This window comes from Arachis hypogaea, chromosome 20 (assembly GCF_003086295.3).
Source record: "Arachis hypogaea cultivar Tifrunner chromosome 20, arahy.Tifrunner.gnm2.J5K5, whole genome shotgun sequence".
Lineage (NCBI taxonomy): Eukaryota > Viridiplantae > Streptophyta > Magnoliopsida > Fabales > Fabaceae > Arachis > Arachis hypogaea.
In genome coordinates, this window is record NC_092055.1 from 111,024,314 (window position 1) to 111,043,171 (window position 18,858).

General features: G+C 38.8%; 1 long non-coding RNA gene and 2 other non-coding genes across 3 annotated transcripts; all 3 read left to right on the top strand.

Moving 5' to 3' along the window:
- The first annotated feature begins 373 nt into the window (after positions 1-373).
- On the top strand, positions 374-481 carry LOC112788255 (small nucleolar RNA R71). The gene has a single exon (XR_003195627.1). It is a non-coding gene; the product is annotated as a small nucleolar RNA R71 (small nucleolar RNA).
- Positions 482-8,489: 8,008 nt separating this feature from the next.
- On the top strand, positions 8,490-8,593 carry LOC112788077 (small nucleolar RNA R71). Its single transcript, XR_003195458.1, has one exon. It is a non-coding gene; the product is annotated as a small nucleolar RNA R71 (small nucleolar RNA).
- A 5,776-nt stretch (positions 8,594-14,369) lies between these two features.
- On the top strand, positions 14,370-16,332 carry LOC112783679 (uncharacterized). The gene is made up of 2 exons (XR_003193510.2): positions 14,370-15,035; positions 15,685-16,332. It is a non-coding gene; the product is annotated as an uncharacterized lncRNA (long non-coding RNA).
- Positions 16,333-18,858: the final 2,526 nt, after the last annotated feature.

Consider the following 18,858-nt stretch of genomic DNA (forward strand, 5'->3'; position numbering starts at 1 on the left):
CTGCTATTGCAGGGTTCTCAGGATCATAGGCTTCTTCTTCAGGAGAAGCCTCTTGAGTACTGTTGGATGCAGCTTGCATTCCATGCAGACTCTGAGAAATCATATTGACTTGCTGAGTCAATATTTTGTTCTGAGCCAATATGGCATTCAGAGTATCAACTTCAAGAACTCCCTTCTTCATAGGCGTCCCATTATTCACAGGATTCCTTTCAGAAGTGTACATGAACTGGTTATTAGCAACCATGTCAATGAGTTCTTGAGCTTCTGCAGGCGTTTTCTTTAGGTGAATGGATCCACCTACAGAGGTATCCAATGACATCTTAGATAACTCAGACAGACCATCATAGAATATATCCAGGATGGTCCATTCTGAAAGCATGTCAGAAGGACACTTTTTGGTCAACTGTTTGTATCTTTCCCAAGCTTCATAGAGAGATTCACCTTCTTTCTGTCTGAAGGTTTGAACATCAGCTCTAAGCTTGCTCAGCTTTTGAGGAGGAAAGTACTTGGCTAAGAAAGCCGTGACCAGCTTATCCCAAGAGTTCAGGCTGTCTTTGGGTTGAGAATCCAACCATAATCTAGCTCTGTCTCTTATAGCAAAAGGGAAAAGCATGAGCCTGTAGACTTCAGGATCTACTCCATTAGTCTTAACAGTATCACATATCTGCAAGAATTCAGTTAAGAACTGAAAAGGATCTTCAGATGGAAGTCCATGAAACTTGCAGTTCTGCTGCATTAGAGAAACTAATTGAGGTTTCAGCTCAAAGTTGTTTGCTCCAATGGCAGGAATGGAGATGCTTCTTCCATGTAAATTGGAATTAGGTGCAGTAAAGTCACCAAGCATCTTCCTTACATTATTATTATTTTCGGCTGCCATCTCCTCTGCCTGTTCGAAAATTTCTGAAAGGTTATCTCTGGATTGTTGTATTTTAGCTTCTCTTAATTTTCTCTTCAGAGTCCTTTCAGGTTCTGGATCTGCTTCCACAAGAATGTTCTTATCCTTGCTCCTGCTCATATGACAAAGAAGAAGGCACAGAAAAATAATAATAATAGAGATCCTTTATACCACAGTATAGGGATCCCTTTGTGAGTGGAAGAAAAGAGGGAGAGACAAAGAATGTGATGTGAAGGAAGAAATGCAACTATACTGATGGAAGAGATGTGAGATGAGATGTTAGGATATGAATGAATAAATAGAATAGGATGGGGGAGGTATAATTTTCGAAAATTATTTTGAAAAGGAGTTAGTGATTTTTGAAAATTGGTTTTTGAAAATTTGTTAGTATTTTTCGAAAAATTTTTTGAAATAAAAATAAAAATAAAAATAATTAGTTAATTAAAAAGAAATTTTTAAAAAGGGGGAGATATTTTCGAAAATTAGAGAGAGAGAGTTAGTTAGGTAGTTTTGAAAAAGTTAAGAAACAAACAAAAAGTTAGTTAGTTAGTTGAAACAAATTTTGAAAAGATAAGAAGTTAGGAAGTTAGAAAAGATATTTTGAAAAGATATTTTTGAACAAGATAAGATAAGAAGATATTTTGAAAAGATATGATAGGATTAGTTTTGAAAAAGATTTGATTTTTAAAATCACAATTAATGACTTGATTCATAAGAAATCACAAGATATGATTCTAGAACTTAAAGTTTGAATCTTTCTTAACAAGCAAGTAACAAACTTCAAATTTTTGAATCAAAACATTAATTGTTTATGTTATTTTCGAAAATTTGGTATAAAAATAAGAAAAAGATTTTTGAAAAATATTTTTGGAATTTTCGAAAATAACTAAGAAATTTGAAAAAGATTTGATTTTTTGAAAAAGATTTTGAAAAAGATAAGATTTTCAAATTGAAAATTTGATTTGACTCATAAGAAACAACTTTGATTTTTAAAAAATTTTTGAAAAAGTCAACTCAATTTTCGAATTTGATGAGAGAAAAAGGGAAAGATATTTTTTTGATTTTTTGAATTTTTATGAAAACATGAAAATTATGCAATGCATGAAATTTTTAGATCAAAACAATGAATGCATGCAAGAATGCTATGAATGTCAAGATGAACACCAAGAACACTATGAAGATCATGATGAACATCAAGAACATATTTTTTGAAAAATTTTTAATGCAAAGAAAACATTCAAGACACCAAACTTAGAATTCTTTAATGCTTACGCACTAAGAATTCAAGAATGCATATGAAAAACAACATACAACACAAAACAAAAAATCATCAAGATCAAACAAGAGGACTTACCAAGAACAACTTGAAGATCATGAAGAACACTATGAATGCATGAAATTTTTGAAAAATGCAAGATGCATATGCAAGTGACACCAAACTTATGATATGACTCAAGACTCAAACAAGAAACATGAAATATTTTTTTGATTTTTGTGATTTTCTAAATTTTTTTGGATTTTTATTTTATATTTTTCGAAAAATTATTTTGAAAAAGGAAAATAAGGATTCCAAAATTTTTAGTATGAATTCCAAGAATCTTGCCATGTTAGTCTAAAGCTTCAGTCCAGGAATTAGACATGGCTCACTAGCCAGCCAAGCTTTCAATGAAAGCTCCAGTCCAAAACACTAGACATGGCCAATGGCCAGCCAAGCTTCAGTCTTTAACACGAGAGTATATTGCTCTTTGATAACAAATTGCAAGCCTCAGTCCAAAAGAATTTAGACATGGCTTTACAGCCAGCCAGGCTTCACATGCTTCATGAAACACTAGAATTCATTCTTAAAAATTTTGAATAAATTTTTGAAAACAATTTTTTTATTTTTTTCAAAAACAGATGAGAGGTTTTTGAAAATATTTTTGAAAGATTTTTTTTTTTGAAAACAAAACGAAAAGAAAATTACCTAATCTGAGCAACAAGATGAGCCGTCAGTTGTCCAAACTCAAACAATCCCCGGCAACGGCGCCAAAAACTTGGTGCTGTTGCCGGATCAAACTTGGCACTGATGTTACCGGACCAAAAGCTTGCCGAAAACTCAAACAATCCCCGGCAACGGCGCCAAAAACTTGGTGTTGTTGCCGGATCAAACTTGGCACTGATGTTACCGGACCAAAAGCTTGCCGAAAACTCAAACAATCCCCGGCAACGGCGCCAAAAACTTGGTACACGAAATTGTGATCTCCAGGCTCGAACAAATCCTGGTAATGGCTCCAAAGCTTGGTGCTCTGATCTTAATTCATAATTGTCACAACTTCGATACAACTAACCAGCAAGTGCACTGGGTCGTCCAAGTAATACCTTACGTGAGTAAGGGTCGAATCCCACGGAGATTGTTGGGATGAAGCAAGCTATGGTCACCTTGCAAATCTCAGTCAGGCAGATGTAAAGTGATAATGGTGTTTTCGAATTTAATATAATAAAATAGGGATAGAGATACTTATATAATTCATTGGTAGGAATTTCAGACAAGCGAATGGAGATGTTTTTCGTTCCTCTGAACCTCTGCTTTCCTGCTATCTTTATCCAATCAGTCTTACTCCTTTCCATGGCTGGCTGTATGCAAGGGCATCACCGTTGTCAGTGGCTACATCCCCTCCTCTCAGTGAATAATATGCTCACGCACCCTGTCACGGCACGGCTATTCATCTGTCAGTTCTCGATCATGCTGGAATAGGATTCACCCTCCTTTTGCGTCTGTCACTAACGCCCAGCACTCGCGAGTTTGAAGCTCGTCACAGTCATTCAATCATTGAATCCTACTCAGAATACCACAGACAAGGTTTAGACCTTCCGGATTCTCTTGAATGCTGCCATCATTCTAGCTTACGCCACGAAGATTCTGGTTAGGAGATCTAAGAGATACTCATTCTAGCTTAATTCATGTAAAACAGAAGTGTTTGTCAGGCACGCGTTCATAGGGGAGAATGGTGATGAGCGTCACACATAATCATCACCTTCATCACGTTCTTGGGTGCGAATGGATATCTTAGAAGCGAAATAAGAAGAATTGAATAGAAAACAGTAGTACTTTGCATTAATCTTTGAGGAACAGCAGAGCTCCACACCTTAATCTATGGAGTGTAGAAACTCTACCGTATGAAAATACATAAGTGAAGGTTCAGGCATGGCCGAGATGGCCAGCCCCCTATGATCTAAGAACCAGACGTCCAAAAGATGGTCAAAGAGACGTAAGATGGTCTAAAAGATGCCTAATACAATAGTAAAAGGTCCTATTTATAATAAACTAGTCACTAGGGTTTACATGAGTAAGTAATTGATGCATAAATCCACTTTCGGGGCCCACTTGGTGTGTGTTTGGGCTGAGCTTAAGTGTAGCACGTGCAGAGGCCATTTGTGGAGTTGAACGCCAAGTTCTGTGCCGGTTTGGGCGTTCAACTCTGGTTTTGGATCCTTTTCTGGCGCTGGACGCCAGATTTGGGCAGAAGGCTGGCGTTGAACGCCAATTTACGTCATCAATTCTTGGCCAAAGTATGGACTATTATATATTTCTGGAAAGCCCTGGATGTCTACTTTCCAACGCAATTGGAAGCGCGCCATTTCGAGTTCTGTAGCTCCAGAAAATCCACTTTGAGTGCAGGGAGGTCAGAATCCAACAGCATCAGCAGTCCTTTTTCAACCTCTGAATCTGATTTCTGCTCAAGTCCCTCAATTTCAGCCAGAAAATACCTGAAATCACATAAAAACACACAAAATCATAGTAAAGTCCAGAAATGTGAATTTAACATAAAAACTAATGAAAACATCCCTAAAAGTAACTAGATCCTACTAAAAACATACTAAAAACAATGTCAAAAAGCGTATAAATTATCCGCTCATCATTGTCCCATGTTGGAACTTAGTTATCCTAGGGAGGTGTTGATTTGCTCCCAAAAATTCTGTGGAGGAAAGTGCATCCCTTGAGGCATCTCAGGGATTTCTTGGTGATGAGCTTCTTCATGCGTCCCTTGAGATCCATGAATAGGCTCTCTTGTTGGCTCCATCCTTTTCTTAGTGATGGGCTTGTCCTCATCAATGAGGATATCTCCCTCTATGTCAATCCCAGCCGAATTGCATAGATGCCAAATGAGGTGAGGAAAGGCTAACATTGCTACAGTGGAGGACTTGTCAGCCACCTTGTAGAGTTCTTGAGGTATAATCTCATGAACTTCTATTTCCTCCCCAATCATGATACTATGGATCATGATGGCCCGGTCTACAGTAACTTCAGACCGGTTGCTAGTGGAAATGATTGAGCGTTGAATGAACTCCAACCATCCTCTAGCTACAGGCTTAAAGTCCAATCTTCTCAGTTGAACCGGTTTGCCTTTTGAGTCAATCTTCCATTGAGCTCCTTCCACACATATGTCCATGAGGACTTGGTCCAACATTTGATCAAAGTTGACTCTTCTTGTGTAGGGGCGTGCATTCTCTTCCATCATTGGCAAGTTGAACGCCAGCCTTACATTTTCTGGACTAAAATCTAAGTAATTCCCCCGAACCATGGTAAGATAATTCTTTGGGTTCGGGTTCTTACTTTGATCATGGTTCCTAGTGATCCATGCATTGGCACAGAACTCTTGAACCATTAGGATTCCGACTTGTTGAGTGGGGTTGGTTAGGACTTCCCAACCTCTTCTTTGGATCTCATGTCGGATCTTCGGGTACTCATTTTTCTTGAGTTTGAAAGGGACCTCGGAGATCACCTTCTTCTTGGCCACAATATCATAGAAGTGGTCTTGATGGGCTTTGGAGATGAATCTTTCCATCTCCCATGACTCAGAGGTGGAAGCTTTTGTCTTCCCTTTCCCTTTTCTAGAGGTTTCTCCGGTCTTAGGTGCCATCAATGGTAATGGAAAAACAAAAAGCTTATGCTTTTACCACACCAAACTTAGAATATTGCTCGCCCTCGAGCAAGAGAATAAAGAAAAGAAGAAGAAGAAGAGAAAATATGGAGGAGAGGGAGGGGGTGTATTCGGCCAAGGTAAATAAGATAGGGTTGTGTTGTGTGAAAATGAAGGAGGGATTGAGGTGTTTATATAGTGAGGGGAGAGGGAGTAGGTTCGGCCATATGGGGTGGGTTTTGGGTGGGAAAGTGATTTTGAATTTTGAAGGTAGGTGGGGTTTATGGGGAAGAGTGGATGGATGTGAGTGGTGAAGGGGTAATAGGGAAGAGAGATTGAGGTGATTGGTGAAGGGTTTTGGGGAAAGGTGTTTATTGGGAATGGTGAGTGTTGAGAAGAGGGAAGAATATGAGTGGAGGTAGGTGGGGATCCTATAGGGTCCACAGATGCTGAGATGATCCTGTGGGGTCCACAGATCCTGAGGTGTCAAGGATTTGCATTCCTGCACCAATTAGGCATGTAAAACATCTTTGCATGCAATTCTGGCGTTTAAACGCTGAATTAATGCTTGTTCTGGGCGTTCAACGCCCAGATGCAGCATGTTTCTGGCGTTGAACGCCAGTTCTATGCTTGTTTCTGGTGTTCAGCGCCAGCTCTTCTCAGGGTGCATTCCTGGCATTTGAACACCAGGATGTTGCTTGTTTCTGGCGTTCAACGCCAGATCCATGCTCTGTTCTGGCGTTGAACGCCAGCCAGATGCTCCTTACTGGCGTTTAAATGCCAGTAAGTCCTTCCTCTAGGGTGTGATTTTTCTTCTGCTATTTTTGATTCTGTTTTTAATTTTTGTATTTATTTTGTGACTCCACATGATCATGAACCTAATAAAACATAAAAGAACAATAAAAATAAAAATAAAATTAGATAAATAAAAATTGGATTGCCTCCCAACAAGCGCTTCTTTAATGTCAATAGCTTGACAGTGGGCTCTCATGGAGCCACACAGGTGATCAGGTCAATTTTATAGACTCCCAACACCAAACTTAGAGTTTGGATATGTGAGTTCAACACCAAACTTAGAGTTTGGCTGAGGCCTCCCAACACCAAACTTAGAGTTTGACTGTGGGGGCTTTAGTTGACTATGCACTGAGAGAAGCTTTCTATGCTTCCTCTCCATTGTTACAGAAGGAGATTCTTGAGTTTTAAACACAAGGTTGTCCTCATTCAGTTGAAGGATCAATTCTCCTTTGTCTACATCAATCACAGCTCTTGCTGTGGCTAGGAAGGGTCTTCCAAGGATGATGGATTCATCCTCATCCTTCCTAGTGTCTAGGATTATGAAATCAGCAGGGATGTAAAGGCCTCAAACCTTTACTAACACCTCCTCTACTAGTTTATAAGCCATTTTCATAGATTTGTCTGCCATCTCTAATGAGAAATTGGCAGCCTGTACCTCAAGGATTCCCAGTTTCTCCATTACAGAGAGTGGCATGAGGTTTATCCCTGACCCAAGGTCACATAGAGCCTTCTCAAAGGTCATGGTGCCTATGGTACAAGGTATTAAGAACTTTCCAGGATCTTGTTTCTTCTGAGGTAATGTCAGTTGATCCAGATCACTCAGTTCATTGATGAGCAAGGGAGGTTCATCTTCCCAAATCTCATTACCAAATAATTTGGTATTTAGCTTCATGATTGCACCAAGGTACTTGGCAACTTGCTCTTCAGTAACATCCTCATTCTCTTCAGAAGAAGAGTACTCATCAGAGGTCATGAAGGGCATAAGGAGGTTCATTGGAATCTCTATGGTCTCTAGATGAGCCTTAGAGTCCTTTGGTTCCTCAAAGAGAAACTCCTTGTTGATTACTGGACGTCCCATGAGGTCTTCCTCACTGGGATTCACGTCCTCTTCCTCCCTTGTAGGTTCAGCCATGATTGTTATATCAATGGCCTTGCACTCTCTCTTTGGATTCTCTTCTGTATTGCTTGGGAGAGTACTAGGAGGGGTTTCAGTAATTCCTTTACTCAGCTGGCCCACTTGTGCTTCCAAATTTCTAATAGAAGATCTTGTTTCATTCATGAAACTTAAAGTGGCCTTAGAAAGATCAGAGACTATATTTGCTAAGCTAGATGGATCCTGCTCAGAGCTCTCTGTCTTTTGCTGAGTGGATGATGGAAAAGGCTTGGTATTGCTAAACCTGTTTCTTCCACCATTGTTAAAGCCTTGTAGAGGCTTTTTTGGATCCTTCCATGAGAGATTTGGGTGATTTCTCCATGAGGGATTATAGGTGTTTCCATAAGGTTCACCCATGTAATTCACCTCTGCTATTGCAGGGTTCTCAGGATCATAAGCTTCTTCTTCAGAAGATGCCTCTTTAGTACTGTTGGATGATTCCTTCAATCCATTCAGACTCTGAGAGATCATATTGACTTGCTGAGTCAATATTTTATTCTGAGCCAATATGGCATTCAGAGTATCAATTTCAAGAACTCCCTTCCTCATAGGCGTCCCATTATTCACAGGATTCCTTTCAGAAGTGCACATGAACTGGTTATTTGCAACCATGTCAATGAGTTCTTGAGCTTCTGCAGGCGTTTTCTTTAGGTGGATGGATCCACCTGCAGAATGGTCCAGTGACATCTTTGATAACTCAGACAAACCATCATAGAATATATCCAGGATGGTCCATTCTGAAAGCATGTCAGAATGACACTTTTTGGTCAGTTGCTTGTATCTCTCCCAAGCTTCATAGAGGGATTCACCTTCTTTCTGTCTGAAGGTTTGGACATCCACTCTAAGCTTACTAAGCTTTTGAGGAGGAAAGAACTTGGCTAAGAAAGCCGTGACCAGCTTATCCCAAGAGTTCAGGCTATCTTTGGGTTGAGAGTCCAACCACACTCTAGCTCTGTCTCTTACAGCAAACGGGAAAAGCATAAGCCTTAGACCTCGGGATCAACCCCATTGGTCTTAACAGTATCACAGATCTACAAGAATTCAATCAAGAACTGAAAAGGATCTTCAGATGGAAGTCCATGAAACTTGCAATTCTGTTGCATCAGAAAAACTAATTGAGATTTAAGCTCAAAGTTGTTTGCTCTAATGGCAGGAATTGAGATGCTTCTTCCATGTAAATTGGAATTAGGTGCAGTGAAGTCACCAAGCATCCTCCTTGCATTATTATTATTTTCGGCCATATTGTCTTCTTCTTTTTCGAAAATTTCTGTCAGATTTTCTCCAGAGAGTTGTGCTTTAGCTTCCCTTAGCTTCCTCTTCAGAGTCTTTTTAGGTTCAGGATCAGCTTCAACAAGAATGTTCTTATCCTTGTTCCTGCTCATATGAAAAAGAAGAAGAAAGCAGAAAATATGGAATCCTCTATGTCACAGTATAGAGATTCCTTTATGTGAGTAGAAGAAGAAAAGAATGTAATGTAAGGAAGAGAAGAGGAAAACTTGAACACAGAGAGGAGGATGGGGTTCAAATTTTTGGGTGGAAGAGAAGCGTTAGTAGATGAATAAATAAATAGAAGGAGATGAGAGGTGAGAGAATTTCGAAAATTAATCAAAATAAAAATTAAAAATTAAAGTTAAATTTTGAAAATTAAAGTTTGAAATTAAATTAAAAATTAAAATTTAAAACAATTAGTTAATTAAAAAGGAATTTTGAAAAAAAGAGGGAGGGATTTTCGAAAATTAAAGGTAGAAAGTTAGTTGGGCAATTTTGAAAAAGATAAGAATCAAACAAAAAGTTAAGTGGTTAAGAGATTTTGAAAATCAAATTTTGGAAAGATAAGATTGAAATTTGAAAAAGATGTGATTGAAACAAAAAGATAAGATTGATTGAAAAAGATTGAAAGTCAAATTTTGAAAAGATAGGAAATTAGAAAAGAGGTTAAAAAAGATATTTTAAAATTAAATTTTTGAAAAAGATATGAGTTAAAAAAGATATGATAGCAAGATATGATTCTAGAACTTAAAGTTTGAATCTTTCTTAACAAGAAAGTAACAAACTTGAAATTTTTGAATCAAAATATTAATTGTTGATAATATTTTCGAAAATTATGAGATAAAATTAAGTAAAAGATTTTTTGAAAAATATTTTTATAATTTTCGAAAATAAACAAGAAAAATGAAAAAGATTTGATTTTTGAAAAAGATAGGATTTTCAAATTGAAAATTTGATTTGACTTATAAGAAACAACTAAATTTTAAAAAGTTTTGAAAAAGTCAACTCAAATTTTCGAAAATTTATGAGTGAAAAAGGGAAAGATATTTTTTTGATTTTTTTTTAATTTTAAGGATGAGAGAGAAAAACATAAAAAAGACTCAATGCATAAAAATTTTGGATCAAAATATGTGATGCATGCAAGAACACTATGAATGTCAAGATGAACACCAAGAACACTTTGAATGTCAAGATGAACACCAAGAACTTATTTTTGAAAAATTTTCAAGAAAAGAAACATGCAAGACACCAAACTTAAAAATTTTTATTCTTTAGGCATTAATGTTTCAAGAATGCATATGAGAAACAAGAAAAGACACAAAACAAGAAAATATGAAGATCAAACAAGAAGACTGGCCAAGAACAACTTGAAGATCATGAGGAATGCAATGCATGAAATTTTCGAAAGAATGCACAAATTTTAAAAACATGCAATTGATACCAAACTTAAAAATTGACACTAGACTCAAACAAGAAACAGAAAAATATTTTTTATTTTATGATTTTATAAATTTTTTTTTGGATTTTTTTTTTTGAAAATTAATTGGGAAAAATGAAAAAGAAGAAAATATATTTTTTTTTCGAAAATTTATTTTAAGAAAAACGAAAACAAAGAAAAATTTTTGAAAAAGTTTTTGAAAACCAAATAAAAGTTGAAACAAGAAGAAAATTACCTAATTTGAGCAACAAGATGAACCGTCAGTTGTCCAAACTCGAACAATCCCCGGCAACAGCGCCAAAAACTTGGTGTGCGAAATCGTGATCTTTACTTCCTTGGTAACGGCGCTAAAAACTTCATACGCACGTTCATATTCTTAATTTTGTTTCACAACTTCGTACAACTAACCAGCAAGTGCACTGGGTCGTCCAAGTAATAAACCTTACGTGAGTAAGGGTCGATCCCACGGAGATTGTCGGTATGAAGCAAGCTATGGTCACCTTGTAAATCTCAGTCAGGCGGATTCAAATGTATTAAGAGATTATAGTGTACTAAAAGATAAATAAAATATAAAATAGGATAGTGGTACTTATGTAATTCATTGGTGAGAATTTCAGATAAGCGTATAGAGATGCTTTCGTCCCTCTGAACCTCTGCTTTCCTGCTGTCTTCATCCAATCCTTCCTACTCCTTTCCATGGCAAGCTTTGTGTAGGGTATCACCGTTGTCAATGGCTACTTCCCATCCTCTCTGTGAAAATGGTCCGATGCGCTGTCATTGCATGGCTAATCATCTGGAGGTTCTCGATCATACTGGAATAGGATTCACCCTCCTTTTGCGTCTGTCACTACGCCCAGTACTCGCGAGTTTGAAGTTCGTCACAGCCATCCCTTCCCGGATCCTACTCGGAATACCACAGACAAGGTTTAGACTTTCCGTATCTCAAGAATGGCCGTCCATGGATTCTAACTTATACCACGAAGACTCTGATTAAGGAATCTCAGAGATACTCATTCAATCTAAGGTAGAACGGAAGTGGTTGTCAAGCACGCGTTCATAGGGAATGATGATGAGTGTCACGATCATCACATTCATATTGAGGTGCGAATGAATATCTTAGAATAGGAATAAGCTTGAATTGAATAGAAAAGCAGAAGTACTTTGCATTAATCTTTGAGGAACAGCAGAGCTCCACACCTTAATCTATGGTGTGTAGAAACTCTACCGTTGAAAATACATAAGTGATAATGGTCCAGGCATGGCCGAATGGCCATCCCCCATAAAGGTCTAAGATCGCATAAAAACTAATCAAAGATCTGATCCGAAGATGTAAATACAATAGTAAAAAGTCCTATTTATACTAAACTAGTTACTAGGGTTTACAGAAATGAGTAAATGATGCAGAAATCCACTTCCGGGACCCACTTGGTGTGTGCTTGGGCTGAGCTTGAAGTTTACACGTGGAGAGGTCTTTCTTGGAGTTGAACGCCAGTTTGTAATGTGTTTCTGGCGTTAAACTCCACTTTGCAACTTGTTTCTGGCGCTGAACGCCAGACTGCAACATGGAACTGGAGTTCAATGCCAGTTTGCATCGTCTAAACTCGGGCAACGTATGGACTATTATATATTGCTAGAAAGCCCTGGATGTCTGCTTTCCAATGCAATTAAAAGCGCACCATTTGGAATTTTGTAGCTCCAAAAAATCCACTTTGAGTGCAGGGAGGTCAGAATCCAACAGCATCTGCAGTCCTTCTTCAACCTCTGAATCTGATTTTTGCTCAGGTCCCTCAATTTCAGCCAGAAAATACCTGAAATTACAGAAAAACACACAAACTCATAGTAAAGTCCAAAAATGTGATTTTTAATTAAAAACTAATAAAAATATACTAAACACTAACTAAATCATACTGAAAACTATGTAAAAACAATGCCAAAAAGCGTATAAATTGTCCGCTCATCAGTTCCTTCCCTCTCTGTAACATGATCTTCTTCTTTCTTCTATTCTTCTATCTCGTTTTCCGTTTCTTTCTTATAGTGGCCATAATTTCTTTTTCAATTGTAACACATCTAAAATTATTAACTTATACAGAAAATATTTTTGAAACACATCCAAAATTATAAATCTAAAATCTAAATTTAAACATTAAAAAACAATTGTAACACATCTAAAATTATGAAGTGATACACAAAATATTTTTAAAACACATTCAAAATCATAAATAAAAAATTTAAACTCTTGCAGTGGCCGTAATTACAGATATACCAGTGTTGACAATTTGAGAATTGTGATTCTTTAAGTTGTTCTTCTACCTAAACCATTCTCCAATATAAATTAGGATGTTGTACATGGCATGTAAAATCAATGTGATTGAATAACTAAACAGATACATACGGTTAATTAATTATGAATCACTTTCTCTTAAACACATCCAAAATACCTGAGGTCCACTTCCGACGAAGAAGAATTAGCAATGCTGATGACGACTAATGCGACGAGGAGTAGGACGAAGTGAGGATGCGGATTGAGCGACGAGGAGGAAGGCAATGCCAAGGACGAGCGAGGTGGATGACGGCGTTGTAGAGAAATGGCGAAGTGGAAGAACGGCGCTGGAGATGATGCGGCACAGACGAATAATCACACGGACGAATAATTAGACAGAGTTGTGATTCAACCAACTAACTATTTTGAAGGCATGTATTTTTAAGAAAACGGATATGACAGAGCTCTACTAGGGTTTCTCCACAAGAAAAAGATCTAATTCAACGAAGTATTAAGAAAGTCAAAACACGAGAAGAGGTTGATCTAAATCAACCTAGCAACATGATGATCTCCTCAGACCTGCGAGGAGATATGACCGAGGGAAACTTGAAGGTGTCATACAAGGAGTCTATGCTTACGTCCATTGGACCAAGACTGGAGGAGAGTCCCAGCGTGATGGAGGAGGTGCTCGAAGACGCCTCTGATCGGAGGACAGATGGTACAAGGAAGATGAAGGCAATAGAACGGACGAACAACCGTTTGATCCGTGTCCTGTTATTCCAGTATCGAAAAAAGAATTTGAAGATTGGTGCAGACCTTGGAAGTCAACACTTGTTGTGAAAGTCCTAGGCAAACGTGTGGGGCTAGCATTCATGGAACAACGACTACAAAGAGACTGGGTGAGAAAAGGTAAGATTGATGTAATTGATATGGATCGTGACTACTTTTTAGTCCATTTTTCATATGAAGAAGATTATTCTCATGCTTTGATGGAGGGTCCTTGGATGGTGGCGGACACTATCTCATAGTTCAAAGGTGGAGGCCTTTCTTTCTCACGTCGGAGCATCGAGTAAGAAAAATAGCGGCCTGGGTCCGGATCCCGAACCTCCCCATCGAACTCTATAATCAACGTTTCCTATGGAGAGTTGGATCGGCGATAGGTCAGATGATCAAAATTGATCGGCCAACGTCTATACACTCGAGGGGCAAGTTTGCTAGAATTTGTGTAGAAATTGATCTTGCCAAGAAACTGGTGCCAAAGATCTCGGTGATGGGGTGTGAGCTCAATATTGAGTATGAAGGTTTGCACCAAATTTGCTTTACGTGCGGCAAGTATGGCCATCGAGCTGACATGTGTACTGAAGCTCCGACCAATGAAGCTCCGCAGCCAAAAATCACTGGCGAGGTAAGCCATGCCGGAGTTGAATCCAACCAAAAAAGGAATGAGGACCAACATGGAAATAATCCACATTTAGTGTCTCAACGTGATTCTGGCTACGAGCAAAATTTCCTTGATTTTGGGCCTTAGATGTTGGTTAAAAAACCAATCCGGAAAAGGAAAGATTCCAACACAACATATAAAAAGAAAGTGATAATGGCACCTGATCTTATTCCAGTCTTGGAAGAGCATGCAAATAAGGAATGTCTTGGCGAAGGCTTGGGATCAAAATTCCACGTCCTGCAGGAAGAGTTAGAAGAAGATATGCATGTGCATGAATGCAACGAAGCCCAAAGGGAAGCCATTAATATTGGTTCTGGGCCAAGGGAAGAAAAGGCCCAACTTACCCAAGTAAGAACATTTACTAGTCATAAAAAGCCTATCAAAGTGGGGGCCAACAAAAATGCTTTGAATCCAAAAAAGACCCCCAAGAAGGCCCATGGTCTCAAAAATAGTCATAGCACTAAAGAGAAGAGTGCAGCCCCAAAGACAAGCTCTCCCGAAGAAAAAGCACAATGTGAAAAGCTAGATATTCCAGAACCCTCCTCTCAAATACAAGCAAAGGCACCCTGAAAAAGAGGCGATGGATCATGTTATGTTGGAAAGCATGAGAAGACTTCAGAAGGAGCAACAAGAGTCTCTTTCAATACCAAAAAGATCTGGTGAGTTCTTGGAAGAACATATTGCTACTAATAATTTCCTTAATCAACTGCCGCCACGTAAGATCATGGATCGCAGCGACCACGATAGAATCGGTGGAGGAGGAAGACCACCAGATATTAGTATCGGGGCTTCTTCTATTAATGAAGTGTCACAAGCGACGACACCCGTTGTGAGGTCTAACTCAGAGAAAAGGGAAAATGTCCAAGCTTGACCGTGGTTCTTGGTAACCTTCCTTCTTGTTTTGTCCTTATGAATAGTATTATCGCTTGGAACTGTAGAGGAGCGGGGGGAAAGAATTTTCCTTTCCTTATTAAGGAATTGAAACGTGAATATCATGCTGGTATGATTATTCTTCTTGAGACTCAGATTAGTGGGGATCGAGCCAAAGAGGTTAGAGATAAGTTGGGTTTTGATGGGTCCTTCACTGTTGAAGCTTTGGGGAGGTCTGGTGGGATTTAGATCTTGTGGGACTCAGGAGTTTGGAGGGTGGATATTGTGAGGCACAGTAGATAAGTTGTTCACCTCGGAGTATCTAACAACAACTCTGAACGGTGGTTCCTGGGTGCAGTTTATGGCTCCCCACAGAAAATTTACAGAAGAGAGTTATGGAATGATCTGATAGATTTTGCTAGTGATATTAGTAGTCCTTGGTGCGCTATTGGGGACTTCAATGCTCTCCTTCATGATTATGAAAGAAGGGGAAGCGTGGCTAGATCCAACTGATGAGCGGATAATTTATACGCTTTTTGGCATTGTTTTTAGTATGTTTTTAGTATATTTTAGTTAGTTTTTATTATATTTTTATTAGTTTTTAAATAAAAATTACATTTCTGGACTTTACTATGAGTTTGTGTGTTTTTCTGTGATTTCAGGTATTTTCTGGCTGAAATTGAGGGACCTGAGCAAAAATCTGATTCAGAGGCTGAAAAAGGACTGCAAATGCTGTTGGATTCTGACCTCCCTGCACTAGAAGTGGATTTTCTGGAGCTACAGAAGCCCAATTGGTGCGCTCTTAATTGCGTTGGAAATTAAACATCCTGGGCTTTCCAGCAATATATAATAGTCAATACTTTGCCCAAGATTTGATGGCCCAAACTGGTGTTCAAAGTCAGCATAGAAATTCTGGCATCAAAATGCCAGAACTGGCATAAAAGCTGGAGTTAAACGCCCAAACTGGCACAAAAGCTGGCGTTTAACTCCAAGAAAATTCTCTACACATGAAAGCTTCAATGCTCAACCCAAGCACACACCAAGTGGGCCCGGAAGAAGATTTTTGCATTAATTACTTATTTCCGTAACCCTAGGCTACTAGTTTTCTACAAATAGGACCTTTTGCTATTATATTTATACACTTGATTAGACTTTTGATCTCCTGATCACGTTTGGGGGCTGGCCATTTGGTCATGCCTGGACCTTCATTAATTTTGTATTTTCAACGGTGGAGTTTCTACACACCATAGATTAAGGTGTGGAGCTCTGCTGTTCTTCATGAATTAATGCAAAGTACTATTGTTTTTCTATTTAACTCACGCCTACTTCTTCTCTAAGATATATACTCGTTCTTCAACTTGATGAATGTGATGATCCATGACACTCATCATCATTCTTACCTATGAACACGTGCCTGACAACCACCTCTGTTCTACTTGCAATAGCTTGAATGTGTATCTCTTGGGTTTCTAATCTAAGATTGGAACCTTCGTGGTATAGGCTAGAATTATTGGCGGCCATTCCTGAGGTCCGGAAAGTCTAAACCTTGTCTGTGGTATTCCGAGTAGGATCTGGGAAGGGATGACTGTGACGAGCTTCAAACTCGCGAGTGTTGGGCGTGTGACAGATGCAAAAGGATCAATGGATCCTATTCCAACATGATCGAGAACCAACAGCTGATTAGCCGTGCGGTGACAGTGCATTTGGAACATTTTCACTGAGAGGACGGGAAGTAGCCATTGACAACGGTGATGCCCAACTTAAAGCTTGCCATGGAAGGGAGTATGAATGATTGGATGAAGGCAATAGGAAAGCAAAAGTTTAGGAGGAACAAAGCATCTTCATACGCTTATCTGAAATTCTTACCAATGAATTACATAAGTATCTCTATCTTTATTTTATGTTTTATTCATATTTTAATTATCAATTCTCCATAAACATTTAAATCCGCCTGACTGAGATTTACAAGATGACCATAGCTTGCTTCAAGCCGACAGTCTCTGTGGGATCGACCCTTACTCACGTAAGGTTTATTACTTGGACGACCCAGTGCACTTGCTGGTTAGTTGTGCGGAGTTGTGACAAAGAGTTGAGATTACAATTGTGTGTACCAAGTTGTTGGCGCCATTGATGATCACAATTTCGTGCACCACCAACCCAGGAGCTTGCTCAGACTTCCAAGCTTGTACGTCTGATTGTGGTTTGGTGGATTTGGGCTTTGTGGGTTGGCTGTTTACTTGGAGAAGAGGTAACTTGGTGGAGAGGTTGGATAGGGCCCTTAGCAACATGGATTGGCATATCAAGTTCCCTGAGGCTTGTTTTCGACACCTCCCAATGCTGAAGACTGACCACTCGCCTATTTGCCTCCAATTATCTTCCAATGCATCTATAAATAGAGGGCGTCGCCTGTTCAGATTTGTGGTGGCTTGGTTAACTCACCCGGACTTTGACAATATGGTGAATAGATGCTAGAAGCTAGATAATTCTTGGACAGCAACTATGCAAAACTTCGAGAAATCCCTTCAAGATTGGAATACTTCGGTATTTGGTGATATTTTCCAGAGAAAGAAAAAGATCCTAAGAAGGCTGAATGGCATCTCTAATAGATTAACCCAAGAGAGCAACAGGTTCTTGGAAGATTTACAATTTCAGTTATGCCGAGATTATGAGGAGGTTCTTGCTCAAGAGGAGTTATTGTGGTTCCAGAAATCGAGAAGCAAGTGGTTAGAGTTCGGCGACCGGAATACTAAATTTTTCCATAGCTCTACCATGGTGAGGAGAAGAAGAAATAAAATCCTCACTATTCAGAATGATGATGGCAAATGGTTAACAGAAAGCAAGGATCTGGAAAATTGGGTTGTATCCTTTTATGCGAACCTTTACTGTGATTATTCTGTTAATGTTCTTTTTATTATTTCTAACGCCTTTCCTGAGCTAAGTGCTGCTGACTTTGAGAGGATAGATCGGATGGTATCCCCCTTGGAGATTAAAGAGGCTGTGTTTGCTATGGGCAGCCTTAAAGCTCCGGGAAGGGATGGTATCCAAGCTGCCTTTTACCAGCAACATTGGCAAAAGGTTGGTGCTGATCTTTGTAATCTTGTTCAGAATATTTTCAGGAACCCAGCTTTGGTCAGTGATATTAATGAGACTCTCCTAGTCCTTATTCCAAAAATTGAACCGATCTCCAGCCTCAAATACATGAGACATATCAGTTTGTGTAATGTCTCATATAAGGTGGTTACAAAAATTTTAGCAAAACGGTTGCAAACTTTGATGGCTAAGTTGGTCAGGCCAACTCAGACTAGCTTTATTCCGGAAAGGCATTCATCGGATAATATTATTATAACCCAGGAGGTTATTCATTCGATGAGGAGCAAGAAAGGTGGAAAAGGTTGGATGGCTATTAAAATCGACCTCGAAAAAGCCTATGACAGATTAAAATGGTCTTTTATAAAGGACACCTTGATGGACATCGGCTTTCCCTCTCCTATAACTAATCTCATTTATGATTGTGTATCTTCTGCTGGAATGAGAGTTCTCTGGAATGGTGATGAATTGAAAGAATTCACTCCGTCTAGGAGAATCAGACAAGGAGACCCCATTTCTCCCTACTTATTTGTTCTGTGTATTGAACGCTTATCGCAACTTATTAATGCAGCTGTGGAGCATGGATTTTGGAAACCAATTCGTTTGAAAAGAGATGCTTTGGAGATTTCTCACCTTTGCTTCGCAGATGACTTAATTTTGTTTGCAGAAGCAAGCTTGGAACAAGCTGTGGTCATTAATAATTGTCTTAATGCCTTTTGTGATAGTTCCGAGCAGAAGGTCAGTCAGGA